This window comes from Pteronotus mesoamericanus, unplaced genomic scaffold, assembly GCF_021234165.1.
Source record: "Pteronotus mesoamericanus isolate MK-2021 breed Mesoamerican mustached bat unplaced genomic scaffold, CSHL_Meso_final scaffold_31, whole genome shotgun sequence".
Taxonomy (NCBI): domain Eukaryota; kingdom Metazoa; phylum Chordata; class Mammalia; order Chiroptera; family Mormoopidae; genus Pteronotus; species Pteronotus mesoamericanus.
The window spans coordinates 26,713,448-26,725,669 of NW_026555312.1; the positions used below are offsets into that span (position 1 = coordinate 26,713,448).

Genomic DNA, 12,222 nt, shown 5'->3' on the forward strand with positions numbered 1-12,222 from the left:
TAAAAAAATGAATGAAGAAGAAGCTCAAATAAAGAATGTAACTTCACACTTAAAGGAACTTGAAAAAGAACAACAAACAAAGCCCAAAGTGAGTAGGAGGAAAAAAATGATAAATATCAGAGCAGAAATAAACAAAATAGAGTAAAAAAGAAACCAATACAATGAATCAATGAATCCAAGAGTTGTTTCTTTGAAAAGATAAAAAGATTGACAAACCTTTAACCAGACTCATGAAGAAAAAAAGAGGACACAAATAAATAAAATCAGAAATTAAAGAGAAGAAATAACAACTGACATGAAAGAACTACAAAGGATTGAAAAAAGTATTATGAACACTATATGCCAGCAATTGGACAACCTGGAGGAAACAGATAAATTTCCTGAAACAGCAAACTTCCAAAACTAAATCAGAAAGAATCAGAGAATCTGAATGGAGAGGTTACACCTAGTGAAAAAAAAAAAAAGCCCAAGAGAAGATGGTTTCACAGGTGAATTTTACCAAACATTCCAGGAAGAACAAACACCTCTCATTCTCAAACTATTTCAAAAAATTCAAGACAAGGGAGGCTCAATACTCATTTTATGAGGACAGCATTATCCTAATTCCAAAAAATAAAAAATAAACAAAATACAAAAACAGAGAAAATTATAGGCCAATATCCCTGATGAACATAGATGCTAAAATCCTCAACAAAATATCAGCAAACCAAATACAGAAATGCATCAGAAAGATTATACACCATGATCAAGTAGGATTAATTCTGGGAAATCAAGGTCAGTTCAACATTCCCAAATCAATAATGTGATTCACCACATAAACAAAATGAAGGCAAAAAACCACACGATCATATCAATAGATGCAGAAAAAGCATTTGATAAAATCCAACACCATTTATGTTAAAAACTCTCAGCAACATGGAAATAAAGGAACATACCTAAACATAATAAAGACCACATATGGCAAACCCCCTGCCAATATCATACTCAATGGGCAAAAGTTACAAGTGTTCCCCTTAAGATCAAGAACAAGACAAGGATGTCTGCTTTCATCTCTCTTATTCAACATAGGACTGGAAATCCTAGCCACAGCAATCAAATAAGAAAAAGAAATAAAAGACATCTAAATTGGAAAGGAAGAAGTAAAACTGCCTTTATTTGCAGATGATATAATACTGTATATAAAAAACCCCAAAGATTCCACCAAGAAACTACTAGAACTGATAAATGTATTCAGCAAAACAGCAGGACTCAAAATTAATATCCAGAAATCTGTTGCACTTTTATATGTTAATAAGGAACTAACAGAAAGGGAAATTAAGCAAACAACCCCATTCACAATTGTTTCAAAAAACCCTAGGAATAAACCTAACCAAGGAAGTAAAAGCCCCGTACTTTGAAAATTATATACATTGAAGAAAGGAATCGAAGTAGATACAAATAAGTGGAATCACATACAGTGTTCATGGATAGGAAGAATTCACATCATTAAAAAAAAATGTCCATAGTACCCAAAGCAATCTATAGATTGAACACAATTTCTACCAAGATTCCAATGACGTATTTAACAGAACTAGAACGAATATTTGAAAAATTTATATGGAACCACAAAAGGCCCTGCATAGCCACAGTGACCCTGAGAAAGAAGAAAGTTGGAAGAATCACTCTACCCAATATTGATACGGCCAGAGTACTCAAAACAGCCTGGTACAGGCATAAAAACAGACACATAGATCAATGGAACAAAATAGATAGCCCAAAAATAAACCCACTACTTTATAGTCAATTAATATTTGACAGAGGAAGCAAACACTTACAGTGGGCTAAAGATAGTTTATTTAATAAATGGTGTCGACAGATCAGCCAGGGCAGGTGTAAACCGACGCCCGCATGGGCCCGCGAGTGCAGAAATAGTGGATGCTGGGCCAAAGGGGTCACAGAGCTGCCCAGAGACCCTGGAGGAGAGACTGGAGACAGGATTAACCGGAGACCGCCAGAGCTGACTTCCTCCCATTTCCCTAGTCTCCATTATGCGTGGGCAGGAGACACCCTCAAAGAGCCAAAACCAGGGAAAGCACACAATAGAAGACCCTAAACTGACCAGTGCCAGGGCGCCTGATGTGCGCTGGCACCATACGAGTGTGTGAGGTTGGGTAAACAAGCCCCCTTACCCCGCGTCCCCTCCCTCCCGGGGCCAGGGAGCACACTCAAGGAACCCGGGTCAGAGTACAGAGCAGTGCACAGAAATAGTGGAACCCTGGCCGAAGGGGTCACAGAGCTGCCCCAAGCAGGAGTCAGACGCAGAGAGGAGACTCCTGGAAGGCTCAAACAAATGACCGAAGGTCATACAGGGTCAACAACTGACATCATCACAGACAGGCCCAGAAAGAAAAGCAAAGAAAAATAAATAAATAAATAAATAAATAAAGAGACCCGCCTACTATCATAGAAATTTAATCCACAAAGTCAGGAAATCTAGACGGATCAATTGAAGCAGAAGCAAAAATAAATAAATGAATGAATTAATTACTTAATAGACTCTCACAAAAATGGGAAGAAAAAGAAGTTCCCCCAAAAATGAGTGGAAAAGGGAACTCCCCACAGAGAGAGCTAAATGAAATAGAGGCAACGGAACTAACAGATATTGAATTCAAAACAATGACTCTAAGGAAGCTCAATGAGCTCAGCCAGCTCAAAGATAACTATGAGAAACTGCAGAGAAACTATCAGGATCTTACAGCAAACTGTATCAACCTGGAAAAGGACATAGAAACTATCAAGACAGAAGAGGATATGAAGAATACCATTTCTAAGCTTAAGAACACAGTAGAAGGAATCAAAAGCAGCCTAGATGAAGCAGAGGATCAAATCAGCGAGCTAGAGGGCAAGGTAGAAAAAAGCTCCCAGAAGGAACAAGAAATGGAACAAAGACTCAGAAAGAATGAAGAGGCATTTAGGGAAATGCAGGACAACATGAAACGCAATAATATCCACATAATAGGGATACCAGAAGGAGAAGAAGAGGAGTAAGGGATAGAGAACCTCTTTGAAAAAGTAATGATGCAAAATTTCCCCAATCTGAGGAGTAAAAAGGTCTCATGGATCCAGGAGGCACAGAGGGCCCCACTCAAGAGAGACCCAAGGAGGTCCACTCCAAGACACATCATCATTAAAATGGCAACTATCAAAGACAAAGAGAGAATCCTCAAGGCAGCAAAGGAGAAGGAGAAAGTAACAAACAAGGGGGCCCCAATATGCCTAGGAGCTGACTTCTCAACAGAAACACTACAGGCCAGAAGGGAATGACAACAAATATTCCAAGTCATGAAAAACAAGGGCCTACAACCAAGGCTGCTCTACCCAGCAAGGATCTCAATTAAAATAGAAGGAGAAATAAGGAGTTTCCCAGACGAAAGAAGGCTGAAAGAATACATCTCTACCAAACCAGCACTCCAACATATGCTAAAGCGACTGGTTTAGGAAGATGAAAGAAAAGAGCGAGAAAGAGAAAAACACAGGTACAAAGAGAAAAAATGAATAGGTTTCTATCAGTAGTAACTCTCAATGTAAATGGACTAAATGCCCCAATCAAAAGACACAGGGTAGCTGAATGGATAAGAAAACATGACCCACACATATGCTGCCTACAAGAAACCCACCTCAGAGCAAAAGACCTACACAGATTGAAAGTAAAGGGATGGAAAAAAATATTCCAAGCAAATGGGCAAGAGAAGAAAGCAGGGGTTGTAATACTTATATTAGACAAAATAGATTTCAAAACAAAGGCCATAAAAAGAGACCCAGATGGATACTTTATAATACTAAAGGAAGAATCTATCAGGAAGACATAAACATTGTAAACTTATATGCGCCCAACATAGAGGAATCCGAATATATAAGGAAAATCTTGGACGACTTCAAAAAAGAGATAGAGAGCAACACACTGATAGTAGGAGATTTCAACAGCCCACTGTCAAAAATGGACAGATCTCCCAAACAAAACATCAACATGGATATTGTGGTGCTGAATGACGCACTGAATCAAATAGACTTAACTGACATATATAGAACCTTACATCCCAAAGAAGAAAAATACACATTCTTTTCAAATGTTCATGGCAGTTTTTCAAAGATAGACCACATGATAGGACACAAAGCACACCTCAGCAAATGCAGGAAAATTGAAATAATACCAAACTTTTTCTCAGACCACAAGGGCTTGAAACTGGTAATCAACCTCAAAGAAAAACTTCAAAAACTTGCAAACTCATGGAGACTGAATAGTGGACTATTAAACAATGAATGTGTCAATAATGAGATAAGAGAAGACATCAAAAAAATTCTGGAAACAAATGAAAATGAACAGACAACAGTCCAAAACCTATGGGACACAGCAAAGGCAGTCCTGGCAAGGCAGTTCATAGCAATACAGGCTTACCTAAAAAAGGTAGAAGCATTTCAAATAAAAGACCTAACACTACAACTTCAATAATTGGAGAAACAACAACAAATAAATCCCAGAACAAGTAGAAGGAAGGAAATAGTCAAGATTAGAGCAGAACTGAATGACATAGAGATGAAAGGAACAATTCAAAGGATCAACCAATCCAGAAGCTGGTTCTTTGAAAAGATAAATAAAATTGACAAGCCTTTAAGCAGACCCATCAAGAAAAAAAGGGAGAGGACCCAAATTAATAATATCAGAAATGAAAGAGGAGAAATAACAACTGATACCACAGAAATACAAAGGATTGTCAGAAACTACTGTGAACAATAATATGCCAAGAAATTTGAAAACCTCGATGAAATGGATAAATATCTAGAAAAGTATAATCTTCCAACATTGAAGGAGGAAGAAGCAGAAAGCTTGAACAGACCGATAACAGCTGGGGAAATGGAAGCAGTAATCAAGAAACTCCCAACACACAAAAGCCCTGGGCTGGACTGTTTCCCAGGAGAATTTTACAAAACATTTAAGGAAGAGCTAACCCCAGTCCTTCTCTGGCTATTCCAAAAAATCCAAGAGGAGGGAAGACTCCCAGACTCTTTTTATGAGGCCAGCATTACACTAATCCCAAAACCAGATAAAGACCCCACAGAGAAAGAAAACTACAGGCCAGTTTCACTGATGAACATAGATGCTAAAATCCTTAACAAAATATTGGCAAACCGCATCCAGCAATACATTCAAAAGATTATCCACCACTATCAACTGGGATTCATCCCAGGGATGCAGGGATGGTTCAATGTACGTAAGTCAATAAACGTAATACATCACCTAAATAAAAGAAAAGACAAAAACCACATGATCATCTGGATAGATGCAGAAAAAGCATTCGATAAGGTATAGCACCCATTTATGATCAAAACACTCAGCAAAATGGGAATACATGGGGCATTCCTCAACGTAATAAAGGCGATGTATGAAAACCCTACAGCCAACATCATACTCAACGGGAAAAAACTAAAAGTTTTCCCACTAAGATCGGGAACATGACAAGGATGTCCGCTTTCACCATTCCTATTTAATGTCGTATTGGAAGTCCTAGCCACAGCAGTCAAAAAAGAAAAAGAAATAAAAGGCACCCAAATAGGAAATGAGGAAGTAAAACTATCATTGTTTGCAGATGACATGATAGTGTACATAGAAAACCCTGTAGACTTTATCAAAAAACTACTCAACCTAATAAGTGAATTTGACAAAACAGCAGGATACAAAGTCAATATTCAGAAGTGAAAGGCATTTTTGTACACCAGCAATGAAATAGAAGAGAAGAAATCAGAAAAAAATATACCATTCACTAGGGCAACAAGAAAAATAAAGTACCTAGGAATAAACTTAACCAAGGAGGTAAAAGACCTGTATGCAGAAAACTATACAACACTGGAGAAAGAAATTAAGGAGGACACAAATAAATGGAAGCATATACCGTGTTCATGGATCGGAAGAATTAATATCATCAAAATGTCCATACTTCCCAAAGGAATTTATAGATTCAGTGCAACCTCTATTAAGATACCAATGACATATTTCACAGAAATAGAACAGACATTTCAAAGATTTATATGGAAAAAGAACCCCAACTAGCCGCAGCAATTTTGAAGAAGAAAAACAAAGTAGGAGGGATCACAATACCGGACATCAAACTATACTACAAAGCCACTATACTAAAAAAAGTCTGGTAGAGGCACAAGAACAGACCCATAGACCAGTGGAACAGAATAGAAAGCCCAGAAATAAGCCCATGTCTCTATGGTCAATTAATTTTTGACAAAGGGGACAGAAGCATAAAATGGAGCCATAATAGTCTCTTCAACAAATGGTGTTGGGAGAGCTGGAAGTCTACAGGCAAAAAAAATGAAATTGGATCATCAGCAGACACCATATACAAAAATAAGCTCAATATGGATAAAAGACTTAAATATAAGTCACAACACCATAAAAGTCCTAGAGGAGAACATTGTCAGGAAACTCAGATATCCCACGCAGCAATTTTTTCACCGATATGTCTCCTAAAGCAAGGGACATAAAGGAAAGAATAAACAAGTGGGACCTCATCAAATTAAGAAGCTTCTGCACAGCTAAAGAAAACATCAGCAAAAGGAAAAGGGAGCCAACCGTATGGGAAAATATATTTGCTAATGATACATCAGGTAGAGGTTTGATTTCCAAGAAATATAAAGAACTCACTCGACTCCACTCCAAGAAGACAAATGATCCAATCAAAAAATGGGCAAAGGACCTGGGAAGACGCTTTTTCAAGGAAGAGACACAGAGGGTCCAGAGACATTTGAAAGGATGCTCGGCTTCACTAGCCATCAGAGAAATGCAGATCAAAACCACCATGAGGTGCTACCTCACACCAGTCAGAATGGCCATCAAAAAGAGATCAACAAACAACAGGTGCTGGCGAGGCTATGGAGAAAAGGGAACCCTAGTACACTGTTGGTGGGAATGCAGACTGGTGCAGCCACTATGGAAAGCAGTATGGAATTGCCTCAAAAAGCTGAAAATGGAACTGCCTTTTGATCCAGTGATTCCCCTGTTGGGACTATACCCTAAGAATCCCAAAACGCCAATTCAAAAGAATCTATACCTTCTGATGTTCATGCAGCACACTTTACAATAGCCAAGTGTTGGAAGCAACCTAAATGCCCATCAGTAGATTATTGGATCAAAAATTATGGTACATTTACACAATGGAATACTATGCAGCAGAAAGAAATAAAGAACTGCTAAACTTCACGACAGCATGGATGGAACTCGAGAGAATTATGCTAAGCGAAATAAGCCAGAGGGCGAAAGACAAATACCATATGATCTCACCTATAAGCAGAACCTTACCAACAGTACAAAGATGCAAGGAAAATAAGTCCAGCAACACTGAAAGGAAAAGAAACCAACAGAGACAAGAGGGAATAGTGGGGGCGGGGGAAAAGGAAGGGAAGGGGAAAGTCAAGGAACATATTGCAAGGACTCATGGACAAAACCAAAGGGGAAGAGTTGAGGGAGGGAGGGAGGGAAGAAGGGGGTAAGGGAAAGTGGTGAAGGGAAGGCAGAGACAAGTGTATTTGAAAAAATAAATAAATAAATAATGTTTTTTAACAGAGTGAAGAAAATTTGAAAATCAAGGCACAGGGAACTGTTACTGTGAGAAAATATTTTACAGTGAAAGCCCAAATACTTAAGTCCCTGGATAAGTCACATGGTAGTTATAAACAAGACAGAAATAGTAAAAATTGTTTTGATCTAAGAAAAGCTTTTCAAAAAGTGGTATAAATTTTTATTCTTCCATTACTTACAAGTCAACATGACACTATATTTTTAGCTCTTCACTGATCATTTTTAAAGTAAAACAATTTTAACAAAAACATTGTACCCCATACACACACACACACACACACACACACACACACACAGAGTATCTGGACTCTGGCAACATGTAATCTTCAACCCAGTTTCATTGACCTGTTTATGCTTTGAGCCTAAACTTACTTGCATGGCCTTATTTAGTTAGTTAGTTTTCACTCTTATTTTTCCACAGGTATAAATCTCTCCAACTGCATATACTTTACCAGAAAACTGTCTCCATATTTAACCATGCCAGTCATAAACGCTGGGACATTTATAAAAAAGTGTCCAACAAAGAAAAAAATAAAAATAAATGGTGTTGGGAAAATTGGATAAATACATGCAGGGAAAAAGGATCTAGACCACCCTCTTACACCACACAAAATAATAAATTCAAAATGTATTAAAGACTTAAATGTTAGACCTGAAACTATAAAAATCCTAGAACAAAACCTAGGCAGCAAAATATCAGACATTGCTCATAACAATATTTTATTGGATATATCTCCCTAAGCAAGGGAACCAAAGAAAAAATAAACAAATGGGACTATATCCAAATAAAAAGTTTTTGCATAGCAATGGAAAACATCAACAAAATAAAAAGACAACCCACAGAATGGGAGAATATATTCACCAATACATCTGAAAAGGGGTTAATATCCAAAATTTATAAAGAACTTACAAAACAACCAAAAGCAAACAACCCAATTAAAAAATGGGGAAAAGACTTAAATAGACACTTCTCCAAAGCAGACATACAGATGGCCAGCAGACATGTGAAAATATGCTCAATGTCACTAATGATCAGAGATATACAAGTTAAAACTACAATGAGTATCACCTTGCACTGGTAAGAATGGCTATCGTCAATAGATCAGCAAATAACAAGTGCTGGCGAAGATGTGGAGAAAGCGGAACCCTTGTGCACTGTTGGTGGGAATGTGGATTGGTGCAGCCACTGTGGAAAGCAGAATGGAGATACCACAAAAAAATTAAAAATGGATCTACCTTTTGACCCAGCAATCTCACTTCTGGAAATATATCTGAAGGAACCCAAAACACTAATTCAAAAGGACATAAGCACTTCTATGTTCATTGCAGCATTATTTACAATAACCAAGATATGTGAGCAACCCAAGTGCCCATCAGTAGATGAGTAGATAAAACAACTATGGGACATTTGCACCATGAAGTACTACTTGGCTGTGAAAAAGAAGAAAATTTTACCCTTTCTGATAGTATGGATGGATCTGGTGAACATTATGCTAAGTGAAATAAGCCAGTCAGAGAAAGACAAATACCATATGACTCCACTCCTATGTGGAATGTAATGAACAAACAGAAGTAACAAGCAAAATAGAGACAGACTCATAGGTGGGGAGCAGGATGACAGCTAAGGTTTGGGGGGTGTTTAGGGGGTGGAGGGATTGAACAAAAAAAAGAGACTTATGGACATGGACAACAGTGTGGTGATTGTCGGGGTACAGGGTTTAACGGTACTAAATGATAATGGAAAAAATATATAAAAATATGTGCAAAAAGAATAAATAAATAAATAAATAAATAAATAAAAGTGTAGTTAAAAATGCATTATAGACCTACATATAAGACTTGAAACAATATATTACACAGAAGAAAACATAGGTACTATACCTATGGTCCTTGGCCTTAGAGAAAATTTTATGAATTTGACCCCAAAGGCAATTGAATAAAGGCAAAAATAAAAGAATGGAACTGTATCAAACTAAAAAGCTTCTGCACAGCAAGAGAAACCATCAACAAAACAAAAAGGCATTCAAGTGAATGGGAGAAAATATTTGTAAACAACAGCTCCAACAAGGAGTTAATATCCCCAAAATATAAAGAACTTACACAACTCAACACCAAACAAACAAACAATCCAATTAAAAAATAAGCAGAAGACTTGAACAGTCATTTCTCCCAAGAAAATATACAAATGGCCAATAGATATATGAAAAAAAGCTCAACTTCAATAGAAATTAGGGCAATGCGAATCAAAACTGCAATGAGATACTCCTTTTTCGCAATGGGTTTGCCGCCAGAACACAGGCGTCAAGAAAACCACTACTAAGTCAAAGCCAAAATGGGAAAGGAAAAGACTCACATCAACATTGTCATCACTGGACACATAGATTCCGGCAAGTCTACCACTACTGGCCATCTGATCTACAAATGTGGTGGGATCGACAAGAGAACCATCGAAAAATTTGAGAAGGAGGCCGTTGAGATGGGGAAGGGCTCCTTCAAGTATGCCTGAGTCTTGGATAAACTGAAAGCTGAATGTGAGCGTGGTATCACCATTGATATCTCCCTATGGAAATTCGAAACCAGCAAGTATTACGTGACCATCATTGATGCCCCAGGACACACAGACTTTATCAAAAACATGATTATAGGCACATCTCAGGCTGATTGTGCTGTCCTGATTGTTGCTGCTGGCGTTGGTGAGTTTGAAGCAGGGATCTCCAAGAATGGGCAGACCCGTGAGCATGCCCTTCTGGCTTACACACTGGGTGTGAAACAGCTGATTGTTGGTGTTAACAAAATGGATTCCACTGAGCCTCCCTACAGCCAGAAGAGATATGAGGAAATTGTTAAAGAAGTCAGCACCTACATTAAGAAAATTGGCTACAACCCTGACACAGTAGCATTTGTGCCAAGTTCTGGTTGGAATGGCGACAACATGCTGGAGCCAAGTGCTAACATGCCTTGGTTCAAGGGATGGAAAGTCACCCACAAAGATGGCAGTGCCAGTGGAACCACGCTGCTTGAAGCTCTGGATTGCATCCTGCCACCAACTCATCCAACTGACAAGCCCCTCCAGGACGTCTACAAAATTGGTGGTATTGGTAGGTACTGTCCCTGTGGGCCGAGTGGAGACTGGTGTTCTCAAACCTGGCATGGTGGTCACCTTTGCTCCAGTCAATGTTACAACTGAAGTCAAATCTGTTGAAATGCACCATGAAGCTTTGAGTGAAGCTCTTCCTGGGGACAATGTGGGCTTCAATGTCAAGAACGTGTCTGTCAAAGATGTTTGTCGTGGCAATGTGGCTGGTGACAGCAAAAATGACCCACCAAAGAAAGCAGCTGGCTTCACAGCTCAGGTGATTATCCTCAACCATCCTGGCCAGATCAGTGCTGGTTATGCACCTGTTCTGGATTGTCACACAGCTCATATTGCTTGCAAATTTGCTGAGCTGAAGGAGAAGATTGATCGTTGTTCTGGGAAAAAGCTGGAAGATGGCCCGAAGTTTTTGAAATCTGGTGATGCTGCCGTCGTTGATATGGTTCCTGGCAAGCCCATGTGTGTTGAAACCTTCTCTGACTATCCCCCTCTGGGCTGCTTTGCCGTTCGTGACATGAGACAGTCAGTTGCTCTTGGTGTCATTGAAGCAGTGGACAAGAAGGCAGCTGGAGCTGGCAAAGTCACCAAGTCTGCCCAGAAAGCTCAGAAGGCTAAATGAATATTATCCCTAACACCTCCCACCCCAGTCTTAATCAGTGGTGGAAGAACGATCTCAGAACTGTTTGTCTCAATTGGCCACTTAAGTTTAATAGTAAAGGACTGGTTAATGATTACAATGCATCGTAAAACCTTCAGAAGGAAAGGAGAATGTTTTGTGGACCATTTGGTTTTTTTGTGTGTGGCAGTTTTTAAGTTATTAGTTTTTAAAATCAGTACTTTTTAATGGAAACAACTTGACCAAAATCTGTCACAGAATTTTGAGACCCATTAAAACAGTTTAATAAGAAAAAAAAACTGCAATGAGATACTACCTCACATCTGTTAGAACGGCTATTATCAATAAAACATGTAATAAGTGTTGGAAAGGTAGAGAAAAAAGAACCCTCATTCACTGCTTGTGGTAATTTAGACTGGTGCAGGGGCTATGGAAAACAGTATACAGGTCCCTCAAAAAAATTAAGAATGAGTCAGCAACCTCTCTTCTGTGTATGTACCTGAAAGGATTTGAAAACATTTATTTACAAAGATATATACACCCCTATGTTCATTGCAGCATTATTCACCTCAGCCAAGACATGGAAATAACTGAAGTGTCCTTCAGTAGATGATTGGACAAAGAAGATGTGGTACATTTATACAATGGAATAGTACTCAGCCATAAGAAAAAATGAAACACTGCCATTTGCAACACTGTGGATGGACCTTGAAATTATCATGTTAAGCAAAATAAGTCATACAGAGAAAGTTAAGAACTATATGATGTCACTCATATATGGGATATAAAACTGAAATCAACAAATGAACAAACAACAAAAACATTCAAACAAAAAACTCAAAAGACATACCACAGTATGGTGGTTACCAGAGGGAAGGGCTGTGGGTGGTT

General features: G+C 38.4%; 1 pseudogene; it reads left to right on the forward strand.

The window, feature by feature from the left end:
• Positions 1 to 9,953: 9,953 nt before the first annotated feature.
• Positions 9,954 to 11,624, forward strand: LOC129085693 (elongation factor 1-alpha 1-like; annotated as a pseudogene).
• Positions 11,625 to 12,222: the final 598 nt, after the last annotated feature.